Source organism: Schistocerca americana, chromosome 1 (genome assembly GCF_021461395.2).
Source record: "Schistocerca americana isolate TAMUIC-IGC-003095 chromosome 1, iqSchAmer2.1, whole genome shotgun sequence".
In the NCBI taxonomy this organism is placed as follows: domain Eukaryota; kingdom Metazoa; phylum Arthropoda; class Insecta; order Orthoptera; family Acrididae; genus Schistocerca; species Schistocerca americana.
In genome coordinates, this window is record NC_060119.1 from 854,513,310 (window position 1) to 854,531,943 (window position 18,634).

General features: G+C 40.8%; 1 protein-coding gene and 1 non-coding gene across 2 annotated transcripts in view; one reads left to right on the forward strand and one right to left on the reverse strand.

Annotated features, from left to right (window-relative positions):
* The window catches only part of LOC124613525 (CD63 antigen-like), a 420,885-nt gene that overhangs the window by 24,259 nt on the left and 377,992 nt on the right, over positions 1-18,634 (reverse strand). The window lies entirely within an intron of this gene.
* Trnas-cga lies at positions 1,197-1,271 on the forward strand. The gene has a single exon. It is a non-coding gene; the product is annotated as a tRNA-Ser (tRNA).

Here is an 18,634-nt window from a genome sequence, read left to right on the forward strand (position 1 = left end):
AAGATCAGTATTGCCTCACGTGTTCCAACATTTCTACGGAATCCGAACTGATCTTTCCCGAGGTCGGCTTCTACCAGTTTTTCGATTCGTCTGTAAATAATTCGCGTTAGTATTTTGCAGCTGTGACTTTTTAAACTGATAGTTCGGTAATTTTCACATCTGTCAACACCTGCTTTCTTTGGGATTGGAATTATTGTATTCTTCTTGAAGTCTGAGGGTATTTCGCCTGTCTTGTACATCTTGCTCACCAGATGGTAGAGTTTTGTCAGGACTGGCTCTCCCAAGGCCGCCAGTAGTTCTAATGGAATGTTGTCTACTCCCGGGGCCTTGTTTCGACTCAGATCTTTCAGCGCTCTGTCAAACTCTTCACACAGTATCGTATCTCCCATTTCATATTCATCTACCTCCTCTTCCATTTCCATAATATTGTCCTCAAGTACTTCGCCCCTGTATAGGCCCCCTATATACTCCTTCCACCTTTCTGCTTTCCCCTCTTTGCTTAGAACTGGGTTTCCATCTGAGCTCTTGATATTCATACAAGTGGCTCTCTTTTCTCCAAGGGTCTCTTTAATTTTCCTGTAGGCTATCTGTCTTACCCCTAGTGAGATAAGCCTTACATCCCTACATTTGTCCTCTAGCCATCCCTGCTTAGCAGTTTTGCACGTACTGTTGATCTCATTTTTGAGACGTTTGTATTCCTTTTTGCCTGCTTCATTTACTGCATTTTTATATTTTCTCCTTTCATCAATTAAATTCAATATTTCTTCTGTTACCCAAGGATTTCTACTAGCCCTTGGATTTCTACTAGATCCTCTGGTGCCTTCACTACAGAAGTTTGGAAAGTAGGAGACGAGGTACTGGCAGAAGTAAAGCTGTGAGTACCGAGCGTGAGTCGTGCTTCGGTAGCTCAGTTGGTAGAGCACTTGCCCGCGAAAGGCAAAGGTCCCGAGTTCGAGTCTCGGTCGGGCACACAGTTTTAATATGCCAGGAAGTTTCATATCAGCGCACGCTCCGCTGCAGAGTGAAAATCTCATTCTGGAAACATCCCCCAGGGTGTGGCTAAGCCATGTCGCCTTAATATCGTTTCTTTCAGGAGTGCTAGTTCTGCAAGGTTCGCAGGAGAGCTTCTGTAAAGCTTGGAAGGTAGGAGACGAGGTACTGGCAGAAGTAAAGCTGTGAGTACCGGGCGTGAGTCGTGCTTCGGTAGCTCAGTTGGTAGAGCACTTGCCCCCGAAAGGCAAAGGTCCCGAGTTCGAGTCTCGGTCGGGCACACAGTTTTAATCTGCCAGGAAGTTTCATATCAGCGTACACTCCGCTGCAGAGTGAAAAATCTCATTCTGGAAACATCCCCCAGGCTGTGGCTAAGCCATGTCTCCGCAATATCCTTTCTTTCACGAGTGCTAGTTCTGCAAGGTTCGCAGGAGAGCTTCTGTAAAGTTTGGAAGGTAGGAGACGAGGTACTGGCAGAAGTAAAGCTGTGAGTACCGGGCGTGAGTCGTGCTTCGGTAGCTCAGTTGGTAGAGCACTTGCCCGCGAAAGGCAAAGGTCCCGAGTTCGAGTCTCGGTCGGGCACACAGTTTTAATATGCCAGGAAGTTTCATATCAGCGCACGCTCCGCTGCAGAGTGAAAATCTCATTCTGGAAACATCCCCCAGGGTGTGGCTAAGCCATGTCGCCTTAATATCGTTTCTTTCAGGAGTGCTAGTTCTGCAAGGTTCGCAGGAGAGCTTCTGTAAAGTTTGGAAGGTAGGAGACGAGGTACTGGCAGAAGTAAAGCTGTGAGTTCTGGGCGTGAGTTTTACAAAAACCTTTGTTGTTCTTGTATGATACATCTTGCCTCTTGAAGGCGTATGTGTGAAAATTCTCCAGTTTAATGAGCAGCCTGGTGAAACTGCAGAGATATAAATAATACTTTTAGTGATAAAGTTGTAACATTCTTAGTGAAAATGATAGCATAAAACTTTGTGGGTGGTTTCGAAGAATGACAAACAATGTTTTTCACAAATTAAAGGTCGCGGTTGGCAAAGATGGACAAACAATATTATCCACAAATTAAAGGTTTAGCCTGGTCATGACATCATTGGTGTAGGATGTGCAGTGCATATTATCACTGTGATATTATCACTCGATGGAAAGTGTATCATTCACAAGATTCTGTCCAACATATGTTATGTCCACGAAGAAAGCATAGAACAATTCTGTACCTTTTGACGCAGAGTACAAACAGTTATTTGGATACAGCAGTACCATACGGTTGGCCTTGATGCTAGCCATCGAGAGAGTTTGCGGCTATGTAATACCACTAAAATCACATTTTTCTGAGTGAAGTAAAGTGCCTAACAATATTAAAGACATTTTCTGAAAACCTGTTTTTTGAAGTTCTTCGCATGTTTTTACATAATCAGGCATCAACTTTTCATTCAACAGTATTGAAGGTAGAAGGACAGCATGTCACATTCGTGGAGGCCGAGAAGCAATTAATGATTTAAGAATAAATACGATAGAAAAACGAAAAGCCATACTCATGCCACACACTATAAGAAGTACTTTAAGAAAACTTGAGTCTGAGGGGGAGACCATCCGTGAACTTTATGATAGCAGTGCACACTATGCTGAGCAACAGACGAATCAGTTTAAGGTCTTTTCAGACTACAAAGTGCTTTAAGTAAACTTGAATCTCAGGAGGATGTAAATGTTACTGAGTTCACTGAAACCGTCTAAATTTTATGATAGCAGTACACAATATGTTGAGCAGTGGAGAGATCATTTTAATGGCTGTTCAGGCTACAAATTGCTTCTTTTTAACTATGTACCTACGTGGGATGAGGTGCAAACATGCTATAATTATCTTGCAAATGTGTTCCCAAGCTGCAAAATGATTATAATAACTTGTTCCAAGAGTGTGTTAATATGCAGCAGTTTGTCACACCTCAGGAAATGGAGTATAGAAGAAACTCTCACTGATAAGTGTCAGGTACAAGTGTCCCAGCATTCATATCCAATACTCTAACTTATGAAAATATTTATAAGATTAAGGATTATATGTTGTGTGTTCCCAGTACAAATGCAGCTGTTGAGCATGTCTTTTCTTTGATGAATAAGATATGAACATCTGAGAAAACTAAAGTGAAAGTAGAGACTTTGAAAGTAATACTGATGCTGAAAGTCCATTTGAAATACAGTTAGTTGGAATTCTATGCCTTCTTAAACTTAAAGGGAAGCAAACATTTACTGAATCAAATTCAATCATCACAGAAGTATGGGGACGTGAACAACTGAGGGTGTTAAATGCCGTATGTGGTTACCTGCAGTGTAGTATCCTGTTTAATAACTTTTATGATTTAAGTGTGTTATAATTAGACAGTAGGCCCTAATGGTGAATGTACCTATGTTTTATATTATGTTTGTTGTATTATCAGTTGGTACTTGTAAAAATGTACAAAAATTACAGAGCATTGTTGCTTTCTGAGCAGTGAGCAGCTATAAAACTGGTTCCAGCCTTCACTGCCACTAACATTGTTACCTTATGTCATTTCTTAAAAGTGTTTATTTTGCTTGTTTTGAAGTTAAAATGAGAAATCAGAATACGTCATGGGTACCTCATAGAGTCTGTAGCGTTTGTGTTTCAGAGTAAGAAAATGGTCAAAGGGAAAGTTAACGTCCCTTATTTTTCGAGTTAAACTGGTGTGGCGTTAACTCAAGAACCACATGGATTGCTGTTACTTCTGTATTTGCGAAGTAAACGGTTCCAAAACAAAGAACAAAACGCAATGATTTATCTTGATTTGGAGTACATGTACATCTACATTTATACTCCGCAAGCCACCCAACGGTGAGTGGCGGAGGGCACTTTACGTGCCACTGTCATTACCTCCCTTTTCTGTTCCAGTCGCGTATGGTTCGCGGGAAGAATGACTGTCTGAAAGCCTCCGTGCGCGCTCGAATCTCTCTAATTTTACATTCGTGATCTCCTTGGGAGGTATAAGTAGGGGGAAGCAATATATTCGATACCTCATCCAGAAACGCACCCTCTCGAAACCTGGCGAGCAAGCTACACCGCGATGCGGAGCGCCTCTCTTGCAGAGTCTGCCACTTGAGTTTGCTAAACATCTCCGTAACGCTATCACGCTTACCAAATAACCCTGTGACGAAACGCGCCGCTCTTCTTTGGATCTTCTCTATCTCCTCCGTCAACCCGATCTGGTACGGATCCCACATCGATGAGCAATACTCAAGTATAGGTCGAACGAGTGTTTTGTAAGCCACCTCCTTTGTTGATGGATTACATTTTCTAAGGACTCTCCCAACGAATCTCAACCTGGTACCCGCGTTACCAGCAATTAATTTTATATGATCATTCCACTTCAAATCGTTCCGCACGCATACTCCCAGATATTTTACAGAAGTACTGCTACCAGTGTTTGTTCCGCTATCATATAATCATACAATAAAGGATCCTTCTTTCTATGTATTCGCAATACATTACATTTGTCTATGTTAAGGGTCAGTTGCCACTCCCTGCACCAAGTGCCTATCCGCTGCAGATCTTCCTGCATTTCGCTACAATTTTCTAATGCTGCAACTTCTCTGTATACTACAGCATCATCCGCGAAAAGCCGTATGGAACTTCCGACACTATCAACTAGGTCACTTATATATATTGTGAAAAGCAATGGTGCCATAACACTCTCCTGTGGCACGCCAGAGGTTACTTTAGCGTCTGTAGACGTCTCTCCATTGAGAACAACATGCTGTGTTCTGTTTGCTAAAAACTCTTCAATCCAGCCACACAGCTGGTGTGATATTCCGTAGGCTCTTACTTTGTTTATCAGGCGACAGTGCGGAACACCTTCCGGAAGTCAAGGAAAATAGCATCTACCTGGGAGCCTGTATCTAATATTTTCTGGGTCTTATGGACAAATAAAACGAGTTGGGTCTCACAGGATCGCTGTTTCCGGAATCCATGTTGATTCCTACAGAGTAGATTCTGGGTTTCCAAAAACGACATGATACTCGAGCAAAAAACATGTTCTAAAATTCTACAACAGATCGACGTCAGAGATATAGGTCTATAGTTTTGCGCATCTGCTCGACGACCCTACTTGGAGACTGGGACTACTTGTGCTCTTTTCCAATCATTTGGAACCTTCCGTTCCTCTAGAGACTTGCGGTACACGGCTGTTAGAAGAGGGGCAAGTTCTTTCGCGTACTCTGTGTAGAATCGAATTGGTATCCCGTCAGGTCCAGTGGACTTTCCTCTGTTGAGTGATTCCAGTTGCTTTTCTATTCCTTGGACACTTATTTCGATGTCAGCCATTTTTTCGTTTGTGCGAGGATTTAGGGAAGGAACTGCAGTGCGGTCTTCCTCTGTGAAACAGCTTTGGTAAAAGGTGTTTAGTATTTCAGCTTTACGCGTGTCATCCTCTGTTTCAATGCCATCATCGTTATGCTGTTTCGAGCCACTTACTGATTTAACGTAAGACCAGAACTTCCTAGGATTTTTTGTCAAGTCGTTGCATACAATTTCACTTTCGAATTCACCGAAAGCTTCACGCATGGCCCTCCTTACGCTAACTTTATCATCGTTTAGCTTCTGTTTCTCTGAGAGGTTTTGGCTGCGTTTAAACTTGTAGTGAAGCTATCTTTGCTTTCGCAGTAGTTTCCTAACTTTGTTGTTGAACCACGGTGGATTTTTCCCGTCCCTCACAGTTTTACTCGGCACGTACCTGTCTAAAACACATTTTACGATTGCCTTAAACTTTTTCCATAACCACTCAACATTGTCAGTGTCGGAACAGAAATTTTGGTTTTGATCTTTTAGGTAGTCTGAAATCTGCCTTCTATTACTCTTGCTAAACAGATAAACCTTCCTCCCTTTTTTATATTCCTATTAACTTCCATATTCAGGGATGCTGCAACGGCCTTATGATCACTGATTCCCTGATCTGCACTTACAGAGTCGAAAAGTTCGGGTCTGTTTGTTATCAGTAGGTCAAAGATGTTATCTCCACGAGTCGGTTCTCTGTTTAATTGCTCGAGGTAATTTTCGGATAGTGCACTCAGTATAATGTTACTCGATGCTCTGTCCCTACCACCCGTCCTAAACGTCTGAGTGTCCTCGTCTATATCTGGTAAATTGAAATCTCCACCTAAGACTATAACATGCTGAGAAAATTTATGTGAAATGTATTCCAAAATTTCTCTCAGTTGTTCTGCCATTAATGCTGCTGAGTCGGGAGTAGGTAAAAGGAGCCAATTATTAATCTAGCTCGGTTGTTGAGTGTAACCTCCACCCATAATAATTCACAGGAACTATCCACTTCTACTTCACTACAGGATAAACTACTACTAACAGCGACAAACACGCCACCACCGGTTGCATGCAATCTATCCTTTCTAAACACCGTCTGTGCATTTGTAAAAATTTCGGCAGAATTTATCTCTGTCTTCAGCCAGCTTTCTGTACCTATAACGATTTCAGCTTCGGTGCTTTGTATCAGCGCTTGAAGTTCTGGTACTTTACCAATGCAGCTTCGACAGTTGACAATTACAATACCGATTGCTGCTTGGTCCCCGCATGTCCTGACTGCCCCGCACCCTTTGAGGCTGTTGCCCTTTCTGCACTTGCCTGAGGCCATATAACCTAAAAAACCGCCCAGTCCACGCCACACAACCCCTGCTACCCGTGTAGCCGCTTGCTGCGTGTAGTGGACTCCTGACCTATCCAGCGGAACACGAAACCCCACCACCCTATGGCGCAAGTCGAGGAATCTGCAGCCCACACGGTCGCAGAACCGTCTCAGCCTCTGATTCAGACCCTCCACTCGGCTCTTTACCAAAGGTCCGTAGTCAGTCCTGTCGACGATGCTGCAGATGGTGAGCTCTGCTTTCATCCCGCTAGCGAGACTGGCAGTCTTCACCAAATCAGATAGCCGCCGGAAGCCAGAGAGGATTTCCTCCGATCCATAGCGACACACATCATTGGTGCCGACATGAGCGACCACCTGCAGATGGGTGCACCCTGTACCCTTCATGGCATCCGGAAGGACCCTTTCCATACCTAGAATGACTCACCCCGGTATGCACACGGAGTGCACATTGGTTTTCTTCCCCTCTCTTGCTGCCATATTCCTAAGGGGCCCCATTACGCACCTGACGTTGGAGCTCCCAACTACCAGTAAGCCCACCCTCTGCGACCGCCCGGATCTTGCAGAGTGAGGGGCAACCTCTGGAACAGGACAAGCAGCCATGTCCGGCTGAAGATCAGTATCAGTCTGAGACAGAGCCTGAAACCGGTTCGTCAGACAAACTGGAGAGGCCTTCCGTTTAGCCCTCCGGAATGTCTTTCGCCCCCTGCCACACCTTGAGACGACCTCCCACTCTGCCACAGGTGAGGGATCAGCCTCAATGTGGGCAGTATCCTGGGCAGCCGCAGTTGTAGTCCGATCGGGGGATGCATGGGACGAGCTGGCCGTCCCCGACAAACCCCCATCCGGACCCCCACAGTGATGCTCATTGGCAACAGCCTCAAGCTGTGTGACCGAAGCCAACACTGCCTGAAGCTGACAGCGAAGGGATGCCAACTCAGCCTGCATCCGAATACAGCAGTTGCAGTCCCTATCCATGCTAAAAACTGTTGTGCAAAGAACGTCTGAACTAATCTACAGAGAGCACAAACAAATCGACACCAAATTTAAACGGTTATTAAAATACAAGATTGCCTAGTAAATGCAGTAATGCTGCTACTTGCGCACTGCTGACACACTTCTCGGCGGCGTAAGGAGACTACGCGATGTTACACTATTCAGGTACTAAAACGCGATGCTACAACTCTCAAATACTACAATACGCCCGAAATTTATGAATTAAACAATGCAAGTACCAAAAACACGCAAACAAATTAAGAATTAAACTATGTAACAAATGAGTGAGCTAGGAGTATACGACTTTCTGCTGGCAGCTGATTATCCAACGGCGGCAGGGAGTATGCTAGAAAACCTGTACCGTATGTTGCTGGTGGCCTATACCTATCCTTCCTACGAACCTTCAGACATTACATTCTGAATCAAGTTGTACATCAGATGAGCCCTCTGAAGATTCTGATTGGGCAGGTGCCAAAGACATACCGGTACCCTAACATTTCACATAAATTGAGCTAAACGATTTGGTCAAAGATTTAGATCTGTCAAAGATTACTTCAAAACTCTTAGCTCCAAGGCTGAAAGAAAAGAACTTAACTAGCTCCAGAAACAAGGGTAATTTTGTACAGACACACAGAGAAAAATTTGGAACGCTATTTTAGGCAGGAAGACCACTTAGTATACTGAACGGACATTGAAAACCTAATGATCAAGATAGAAACAGATGACTGGATGCTCTTCATTGACTTGAGTAAAATAAATTTAGAAGATCTGCATGCAGTACTGAACCACTGACCACAGATATTTTAGGACCTGAAAACTGCCAACCAGCTTATTTGACTAATCGATTTTTGGCTACTGAGTTTACCCAAAGTATTCATGTGCCATCTACTTTCAGTACTGATGTTTATGACAAGGTGACAACTGTATCTCCGAACATACCACAGCCCACTGAAGAACTCAACGTCAGTGACAAAAGAAATGAGACAATACAGTCAGAAAACATTCAGCCTCATGTCAAAGACTCTCTTCCAAGAAGAAATGTAATGAAACTTAATTAGTGTTTCTGACATACACTCTCGTCAAAAAACACTCTTGAAGAAGGTAGATTAATAGACGAAAATGAAGAAATGTAATAGGCCTACAGGAAAATGGTCTAGAAATGAAAGGAAGATAAACTTGAAGAGAAACGTATTTGACTTGGAAGAATCCAAAGAGCCTGAAGGATATGTTATCTATGATGACTCATCTTATATTCATCAGAAAATTTTGTGAATGTGAAGATCTGTGGCAAAAAGTCAACAACTTTTAGACATTATGTTGCTAAGGTTTCGGAAATGCTAAAAGGTGGAATCCAAGTATCATTTTGTATATGTATGACTGGAACAAAGAAATTTATGCAAACACATGAAAGAAGTTTAGTGCAAGTTACTGATGATGTATTGAAATTCGAGGTTAGTTCCATATACAAACACAGTATCTTTTAATATCGCATTTTGAGTGTCTTTATGTTGTTTTAGCTGTTTATTAGCTTTTTGTGTTAGCTTGTGTCTTTAATTTATTGTTTGTATGTCATTACACTGTATTCCATAGGGTGCAGCGATGTGTACTTTGTTTCTGTATGTATACCACTTAATGACACTGTTTCAGTTAACTGCAATGCATGGCTTAGTTAACCCGCTTCAGGTGGTTGAGTGGACCACTTGTTGGTCTCTGCTTTTGTTAATTTTTGTTTTAGGCTCGTACTATTTTTCCCAAACATTCCTTACATAGCAACCAAACCAGGAATGTGTTAAACTTCACTTATTGTGAAAAATAAAAGTAGGAAAAAATGAATGTAAAAGCTCATCCAGTTAACATTATTCAAAATCTTGAAATTAAAATGACATTGTTTAATGCCCCCGCTCCCAAAAACAAGTGTTTTTGTTCATCGTGGTTTTACAGAACGCAAGGGATTAACGACACTACAACAGAAAAGTATTTTTCACTTACTTCGAATATTTTGCAACGCATTGACCGCTGTATTCTCCCTGTCGAATACATAGTGTTCCAGCTACAGTATTGTCACATCTTCTGAACTAGTTTGTTACAGTATATGTAGAACGACTAGGCTCAGTAGAGTTCGTGAAAACACCACCGTTTTGCATTCTCCATTCTCTTTCTGCAGTGACTGAATGGGGGAATTGAAAGTACTGAGAGACACTTCTTTGTTCAGAACATGCAGTAAACACTCGCCTCCATACAGGAGCACCGACAGATTTTCATGTCAGTAGGGGCATAAAATTTTCTCCACACGCTGTGATTTAGGAGTTTCGAGGACGTTGTTACCTGTTCACCAATTGCTGTCATTGATTTCTACAGTGCACATTTCAGTAACTTGTAATTGTTATACACTCATTCCATCTATAGGACGTGACGATCCCAAGTCACACACACTATATGCCTCCTGTTCCTCCTGCCTCTTTCTTTCATTCAGTGATAGCCATCACTCTGCAGTCTGTCGCCTCATCTTGCCATTTACGTCAGAGCTGACCTGAAGATCTCAAGTCTTCCATTTTTTTCCGTCATACGTATTCTAGCAGGGCCGTTCTGACAATTTTGCCTGCCCACTGCAAAAGTTTCGCTTTGGTGATCTTTACTGCTGAGAGTTGCTTAGCTAGCTCAGCTAGTTCTGCATTGGATCTCCAAACCCATCTTCATGTTGCTTAATCAACTATTGACCCAAAAACTTTCTGTACACTTTATTAACAAAGACTGATAGTTGGTGGTCTTCTCTTTCGGTCATGCTCGATGTTTCCACACTTTACAGTACTGGCCTGATGACTGTGTTGCAGCATTTCAGCTTGGATTTTCTGGTCATGAGTTTGGAGGATGCAAGTCTTTGGAGGGAAAAATGAACTCTATTTTATGTAGTACAATTTATCATCGACATGTCTTCTATTACAGTAGTTTACTTTCACACCACGTCATTTGAAGTTGAGAGTGTTCTTGAAAATGTAGTTTTCTATATGAAGTCCATCACGTTATTTCATAGTAATGTTCTCCTTTTGTATAATCATGTATTCTGTCTTTTCTTCATTAATTTTCAAGACGACTTTCACGACAGTTTCGTTTAGTTTTTTGAAACGTGTTTCAATTCCATAAGTGCTATTTCCTACTAAAATTATATCATTATATGGGCGAGTTTATTTGTTTGGTTATCTGTGATGTTTCCATTTCTTTCTCTCACTACTTTCTCCATGAAAGATGGAGCTAAGTGGGGGGTAGCGCATCCCATTGCTTTAGTCCAGTTTTTCTCAAAACAGTCTGCTAACGAGTTGCACTGTGTCACTTTCTCCAGACACGATTTGACCAGGCTTATGCGCTTCTGATCTATTTCGCATTCTGCCATAATTTCCTATACTATTTCACTCTACACTCAATCGTAGGTACTCTAGGAGTCAATGAACAGTTAATGTGCATGCTGTTGTACCTCCACAATGGTTTTCGAGTACCATTCTGTTAATCCCCTGTTAAGCCCTCAGTATAAGTGGTGAATTTTTGAAATGTTGTACTTTGTAGGCTGTGACTAGTAGGGAAGGCCATCATGTTGTCCTCAGTAATTCCTGCAGTTTCGATTATCTCCTTTACTGTGTATAGGTACTATGGTTGATTTCTTCCACCCATTTGATATTTTTACATCTCGCCAAATTGGTTAAGAATAAGATGAAAGTATTTCCCATGAAGTTTACGATCATCAAATTTCAGCAATTCCATTGGTATTTCGTCGGTTCCGACTGCTTTGTGTTTTTTAAATTTTTTTACAAACTGTTGTGAACCTCTTCGTATTTTGTGCCATTTACAAGAGATTCAGCTGCTGGAGGGCAAGTTCTTGTCTGTTTGTTTCCTGCTTTAGGGCAGTTCAGTAGGTAGTCAAAATATTCTTTTCAAGATGTCATATATATCTGACCCAGCGATAACGTTACCGCTGATGTCGCAAACAGCTGTTGTTCGCTATATCCCTTTCTGATGTTATTTATGCTGCCAAATGCGGATGTTGTTTTCTTTCTTGTCGCTGTAGTGTGCTTCAGGCGTACCCATTTTTTCTCTTCGTAGAATCTTACTTGGTTCGTTCTGTGTGTCCATGTAGCCATGTCGTAATACTTAGTTTTCCTGTCTTGTGGGCATGCCTTCCTGGCTAAGAAGCTAGTTTCTACTGCCGTTTTACATATACAGAAGAACCATTTCTTTTTCTTATTTTCTACTTTCGTTAATGTATTTTCTGCTGACGTTTGAATCACTTTCTTGAAGTCTGTACAGAGTCCATTAATGTCTGTAGTTTCACTGTCATACACGTCTGCTGTTGTTTTGTCAAATGTTTCAGATACAGTATGTTGCTCATTTCCTATTGATACTGAAAAGTTTTAGGATTGTCCCTCAACGGCTGCACTTCGTACTACGCTGTGCGTCCTTCGTGTTTTCTGTGATTTGTTTTCAAATTTGACTTCCATACATGCTACCACCAAGTTATCATCAGAGCCTGCGTCAGCTCTTCGGTCAGTGGTACAAACAAGGTAGCAGTATAATTATAGCAAAGGCTGTTTTTACATTCCCAAATGTTACTTTTTCCCGCCATTTTCCTTATTTGCTGTTGGTCCCATCATAACTGTATTCTCTTAGTTAATTGGTTTCCTGCCATTAAAAACTTCGTATGGATGACATTTCCTACATTTTACACTTTTGAACCACTACCACGAGTTTCAACATCGAATGATGTGGAATCTACGTCGTGTTCTGGCTCACACACAACCAGTAGGGTAATGCATAACATAAACTGGTAGCCTGCAGTTTGTTTCAGAATCTAAATCATCTTGTGTTCTATGAGAAATGTGGCATTATTAGGGGCACTTTCAAAATGTTTCCGCAATGTTTCGTCATCTGATTGTTCTCTATACAGCAATAGCTCAGTAACCGCATTTCAAGTTCGTTTTCCTTTTAAAGGCAAGTCATGTAATGAACGAAACGATACGCAAGAGCTAACTGATTTCGACTTAGCGCTATCAACCTGTACTAATTTTGCAGGATTCTTACTGGCTTGTTCTTCTGCACTCTTGGTAGGTATTTTTCATCATCATATTAACTAAATTACTGGACTTCTTAACTGCAACTTTATGCCACTCAAGATTCGTACGAATTCTAAAAGATTCGTGAAACTTTATGAAATTTCTGTAGTCCTATTGTGAAAGCGGCATGATGACTCTAAATGTTCTCTTTTACACGATCTACGTCATTCTAGAAATTATACTTTTGGTCAGGTTGCCATGGATTCAGTAAAATCTATACTCTTGGACAGCGTCGCCCTTAGCTGGCAGGGGCACTTTGTGAAAACTTCTCCGTGGGGCTTTACCGCTTCTGTCAGTCACTACGTTTACGTGCGACACATCTTCCGGAAGACAAAAACCGAACTTCGGAAACCGATTTTTGCTGTCGCGTTTATATGTGATGACCCGTAGCGGATTTCCTAGCCCAGTTAAATATGGCGCCTGGAAAACAGCTGTTACAATCTTTGATTTAGTCAGCACAGTCGCAATTTGTCTTCAATTAGACCCGGTGTAAACAGATTCAGTCTAATTTTTCTACTTATCCTTCACTGTACAAAAAGTCACTCCGTCCATATTAACCGAAAATTTGTAAGAACGAACAAAACCCGACAGCTGAAGCACGTTCCAAAACCGGTTACGTTTACGTGGGGGCGAAAATCGATTGCGAAATTGGAAAACCGGCACCAGAAGCGGATTTCCAGAATCAATTTTGCAGTGTTTACATGACCGCCCAGAAGCAGTATTGGGAAATGGGTTTAGGAAATCCAGTTTTGGGAGCCCCGTGTAAACAGGGTGAATTACTCTCCCCACTCCCTCCCTATCACTCCTCCGACACAAATGATACACCTTTTCCAGATTTAGAAGGATCGGTAGTTTCGTCGTTGACTTATTACTAATATATCAAAAAGCTATTAGTACAGCAGAGCTACTGTTATGTAGGAAAATAATTCACAGGAAAAGCAATCTTAATACGTATGGTAAATAGTAAAATGTTTATAATAAAAACTAACTTACCTGTGGGAACCCTTCGAATTTAATGAAATTCAAATTCAAACAAAGTTCACTTCACTGTTCTCTGTACTCACATGAAATTAAATGATTTGTGAGTTATGAACACTAAGAGTTTTCTGCTTTTTATATTTTGCACAAAACGTCTTTTCCTCACTTTTTGATGAGCAACAGAATCATAAAAATTCAATTTTGAAACCACGTTATGCTCCTCTAACAAAATAACAAGTGAAAACAAGTGTTCTCGGAAGATGCTGTTGCTGAAATGATTCTTGATTAACTATCAACTTCAAACATGAAAGCTCCTTTTAGAGGAGACCACAGTCACTGGTATGGTTAGCAAAATTCTATATGGCATATAAATTTTGGGAATTATGTTTCCAATTTCCTTAAAGTATTCCAGTATTAGCACTGGAGTTTCATATGCTTGGGCACCATTTTTCTGAACACTCTGATTTTTGTGAAAAACAATGATTTACAAACATTCACCATTTATGTGTACACTTATCTCTTTCTCATGTTTTTTACATAGCAGTTTCAGTTTTTCGTTCTGTATGCGTCTTAAACTTTATGGAGAAAACAACAAACTGAACATTTCGGAATACTTTCCCAATTGGCCAAAACTTTCTTCAAATTTTTTAAGACTGTGTCAACGGCAGGTTTTAAAAAATCAGTTTCGTGTTCCTCCTCTGGAAGTTGTACCCTGCAAACCATGTCGCTACTTTCGTAACCAAATTGCTTCGCCTATTTGCCAATTCTCTTTTTTTAAATTTTGGCCCAATTTGTAACTTTTCAGCTCTGTTTTGCAGTTATCTGCGCACAAACAAAATCTCAAAATTCTCAAGAAAATTCACGAAACTTTCGAGGGATTTAGTTGCTACTTTCACATTCATATTTTCTGCTTGAAGTGCGTTACTTGCTGCGTTAATGGCAAAGAGAAGATGGTACCATATGACAATGCCTACCAAAAACTCAAAGTTTTCTAATTTGTTCGCAGCAAGCGAGTGTGCTTCAATCTTCGTTTTCGATTCGTCAGTTTATTGTTCACCTCAAGAAGAGTACCTCTTACTCCTCTTTTCCGGAACTTTATAGATATGACACTCTCCACCCTACTTGCCCAATTTGGTATCCGAAAACTTATTCACTGATAATGTTGATACCCTGCCCAGTAATCTTCCCATATCTGAGTGGATTCACCAGAAACAATATACGTTCTTTGAATTACACAAGAAAATGATTTCTTTACTGAAGAGTTTGCCGCGTCTGCTAACACAAGATTAAGGCAGTGGCATATGAAATGCTCTTGGATTACGCTTTAGAGTGGGCGTGAACACCACTGTGATGACCTTTCATATTTGTGACATTATTGTAACTTTGGCCTCTGCAGTCATGAACATCGAGACCTTGTTGATCTAGTTTGCACAAAAAGGTTTCAGTCAAACTCTCTCCTGTTGCTGAAGCGACGTTCAGAAACCCGAGAAAGTATTCTACAGTCAGTGCATCTTCTGAAAAGTTTACAAACCTAACAACCAATGTCTTGTTTTTTACTTTGTCAAGTAAATTTATGAGTTCAGTTTGGATATTTCTTTCGAAGATGATGGTCATGAATTTCTTGAGTTTTGACCTCCCTTAAATGTTCCTGCAAAACAGGGTCAAATTCTGCTATCATTTCAATCAAATCAAGAAAATTATCATTATTATCTTGACATGATTGTCTTAAGAACCTGATGCCTGTGTTTGTTCTCTCTTTCTAGCTGTTCAAGGTCAATTCGATGAATACTACTTTTTTGTTGCAACTGTATCTAACACTCTGTTCATTTTTGTACACTCAATGTGGTTAAATGATTATTCATGCTCTGAAGCTGATTTCCTAAATGAACCGAATCACAGAGTCCCATCACTTGACAGCTTATTTGAAGGAGATCCAAAAGGTTTCGAATACACAAGCCGTTTTCAATCCCTTTTTTTCGTCCATTGGTTGAAATTCTTACTTAAAATGAGTTAAAATTTTTTTATTCTCATTTAAAGTGTAATGAACATTTACAATTGTAGTAGGGTATACCTGAACAATTTCGTCTATCATGGAAAATGTTAACAAAGTAAGCCAATCGCATGGGTCCCAGTTTGTAATTATTTCATGGCCGCTACTAGTAGTCTCCGCTACTTTTTAATTTAGTCCTAGAATATATTGTACGAATGGCGGCAGATAATTCAGATGGTGTGGAGTTAAATGGAAATATTAAGATATTAGGGTATGCAGATGATCTAAACATCATTAGCGATAGGAAAAAATCTGTAACAGCAAATGCGAATGCGTTAATGAAGGCTAGTGAAGATGTAGGTCTAAGGATAAGTGAAGACAAAACTAAATACCTAGTAACTACTAGAATGCCAACAGCATTAGATCAGGAAATGTTAGGAGTTGGAGACATGCAGTTTGAAAAAGTGAACACATTTAAGTATCTAGGCGTGAACATCACTTCGAGAAATGAGATTGAATCCGAACTGAAGAAGAGATTACTTTCATCACGGATATTGTTTAGGAATTTAAAGATTAGAATATACAAAACTGTTGTTCTACCAGTTATGCTGTATGGGTGCGAAACTTGATCTCTCACTGTGCAAAATGAAAAGCCGTTTAGAGTATTTGAAAACAAAATTTTGAGGAAAATTTTCGGAGAAAAAAAGGAATGACATTAGCGGAGAGTGGCAAAAACTGCATAACGAAGAGGTTCACGAACTCTATTCAAGCCCTGACATAAACAGTATTATTAAATCACGTAGGCTGCGATGGGCGGGTCACGTAGCTCGAATGGATGAGGGCAGGGCAGCGCGCAGAGTATTGGTAGGGCACCTAGAGGGAAAACGTCCTATGGGGAGACCGAGGCGTAGATGGGAGGACAATGTGAGGGCTGATTTGAGGAGCCTAGGTATTGAAGGTGAATGGAAGGAAATAGCCCAAGACAGGGACAGATGGCGAACATACGTTGCTGCGGTAATGGACTCTCGAGTCTGGTATGACCAGTGAGTAAGTAAGTAAGTACTAGTAGTCCTATGTGTATGTGGGATAGCAGGAGGTTTACATTCCAATACATTGTCATTTGTAACTAAAATACCATATGATGAGAGGCTACTGTTAATGCCATCGCCATTTAAGCATACTTTGGTTTTATTCTTAATTTGTGAAGATGTTGGTCGAAGAAACTTTTCGAAAGCACCTTTTCGCAAGTTCATGATGTAGTATTTTCTTGTTCTTTTGAGTAACTGAACCGTTTTTTTAAAATCTGTCCCTTTTACGAGGCATTTCCCTGCCAGCTCTTTAAATTTCACAGCACAGGAAAAACGCTATACACTAGACTCTCTGTAATCCGGCCATTCCTGGCACATATGGCTGCCGGATTAGCGGAAGTGCCGGGTCTGAAATTTATTTCATTCATTTACTTTGTTTTTTATTTATTTTGGAAACATAGGGATGTAGTGTACTATACTTCATTAAACCTAAGGATACAATTTTATAACATAGAGGATATACTTTATTAAATCCAAAAATACATTAATTTTCAAAGAAAACTTAGTCCTTGCGTGTATACAGTACAGAATTATATAGTCGTGGCGCTCACTATGATACATCTCCCTAATTTTTAACTGTCACAATAATGATAGGCGGGCATGCTTTATCACGCAACCGCTTTACAAGCATTACATCGGTACTGCATGTATCTGGTCGTTGCATAACGTACTCCAGAAAGACCTCGACAGCAGCAGCACCAGCAGTGTGAGAAATCTTCATGCTCTCTCCTCCTGTGTTCTCTTCTTCATCACTTTCATCATTACTTTCTTGCACGACTTTGATTATTTCTTCATTTGTTAAAGTTTGGTTCGTATCACAGTTTTCCGGATTCAGCCACTAGTAACATCTTCATCATGAAGGTTGTGGGACATGTCAGTGTACAAAGTAATTGATAATTCCGAATTGACTGGCTCATCGCTGTCACTCATTACTGGATCCAACTCGGCATCAATGGACGGCCACAATTTTCTCGAGCTCTTCATTATGGTAGCGTTCTCCACTTTATCCCATGATTCGGACGCTTGGAAAACAACATCATGTATGTTAATTGCTTTCCACGCCTTCAGCATAGTCTTCATAGAGTCATTTTCACTTTCGTTCAGCAAGGAGACGATAATGACGTTTAATTGATTCCAAAATTCCGTGGCCCATGGGCTGAATTAGGGCTGTCACATTGAGTGGGAGAAAGAGTGCTTGTATACCATCGGACTTCAGAGAAACATCTGACGGATGACTGGGAGCATCGTCAGTTATAAGGATAGCTTTCAGTGAAAGATTTTTCTTCTTTAGCTCCTTACTGACTGCTGGTACAAACGTTTCATGGAACCACCGAGAGAATATTTGTCTGTCCATCCACGATTTCTTCTGAGCATAATACTGCACTGGTAGAGTATTTATGTCAGTGTGTTGAAAACAACGTGGATGTTGGCATTTTCCTGTCACCATAAGAGGTGGTTTATGACTCCCATTTGCATTACAACACGCCATTAATGTTACACGCTGTTTCTGTTGCTTCCTTGGCAGCAAATGTTTTTGAAGGAAGCACCTTGTAAAATAGTCCTGTTTCATCAGCATTATACAAGGATCAGTAGTTAAATCTTCTTCATTATCTTCTGTATCTTGCTTATAAACTCATCAGCATCTTTATCGTTAGCTGAGCGACTTTCCCCAGTGACTGTCAGCTGCCGAATGCCATGTCGTTTTTTCTCGTTTGATAGCCAACCTTCGCTCTCTGCAAGCAAGTTACTACCAAGTGGTTTGCTACATGCAGCAGCATTTTCCTTTATAATCGGGTCACTGACTGGAATTTCTTTACTGTGTTGTTGTATGAACCA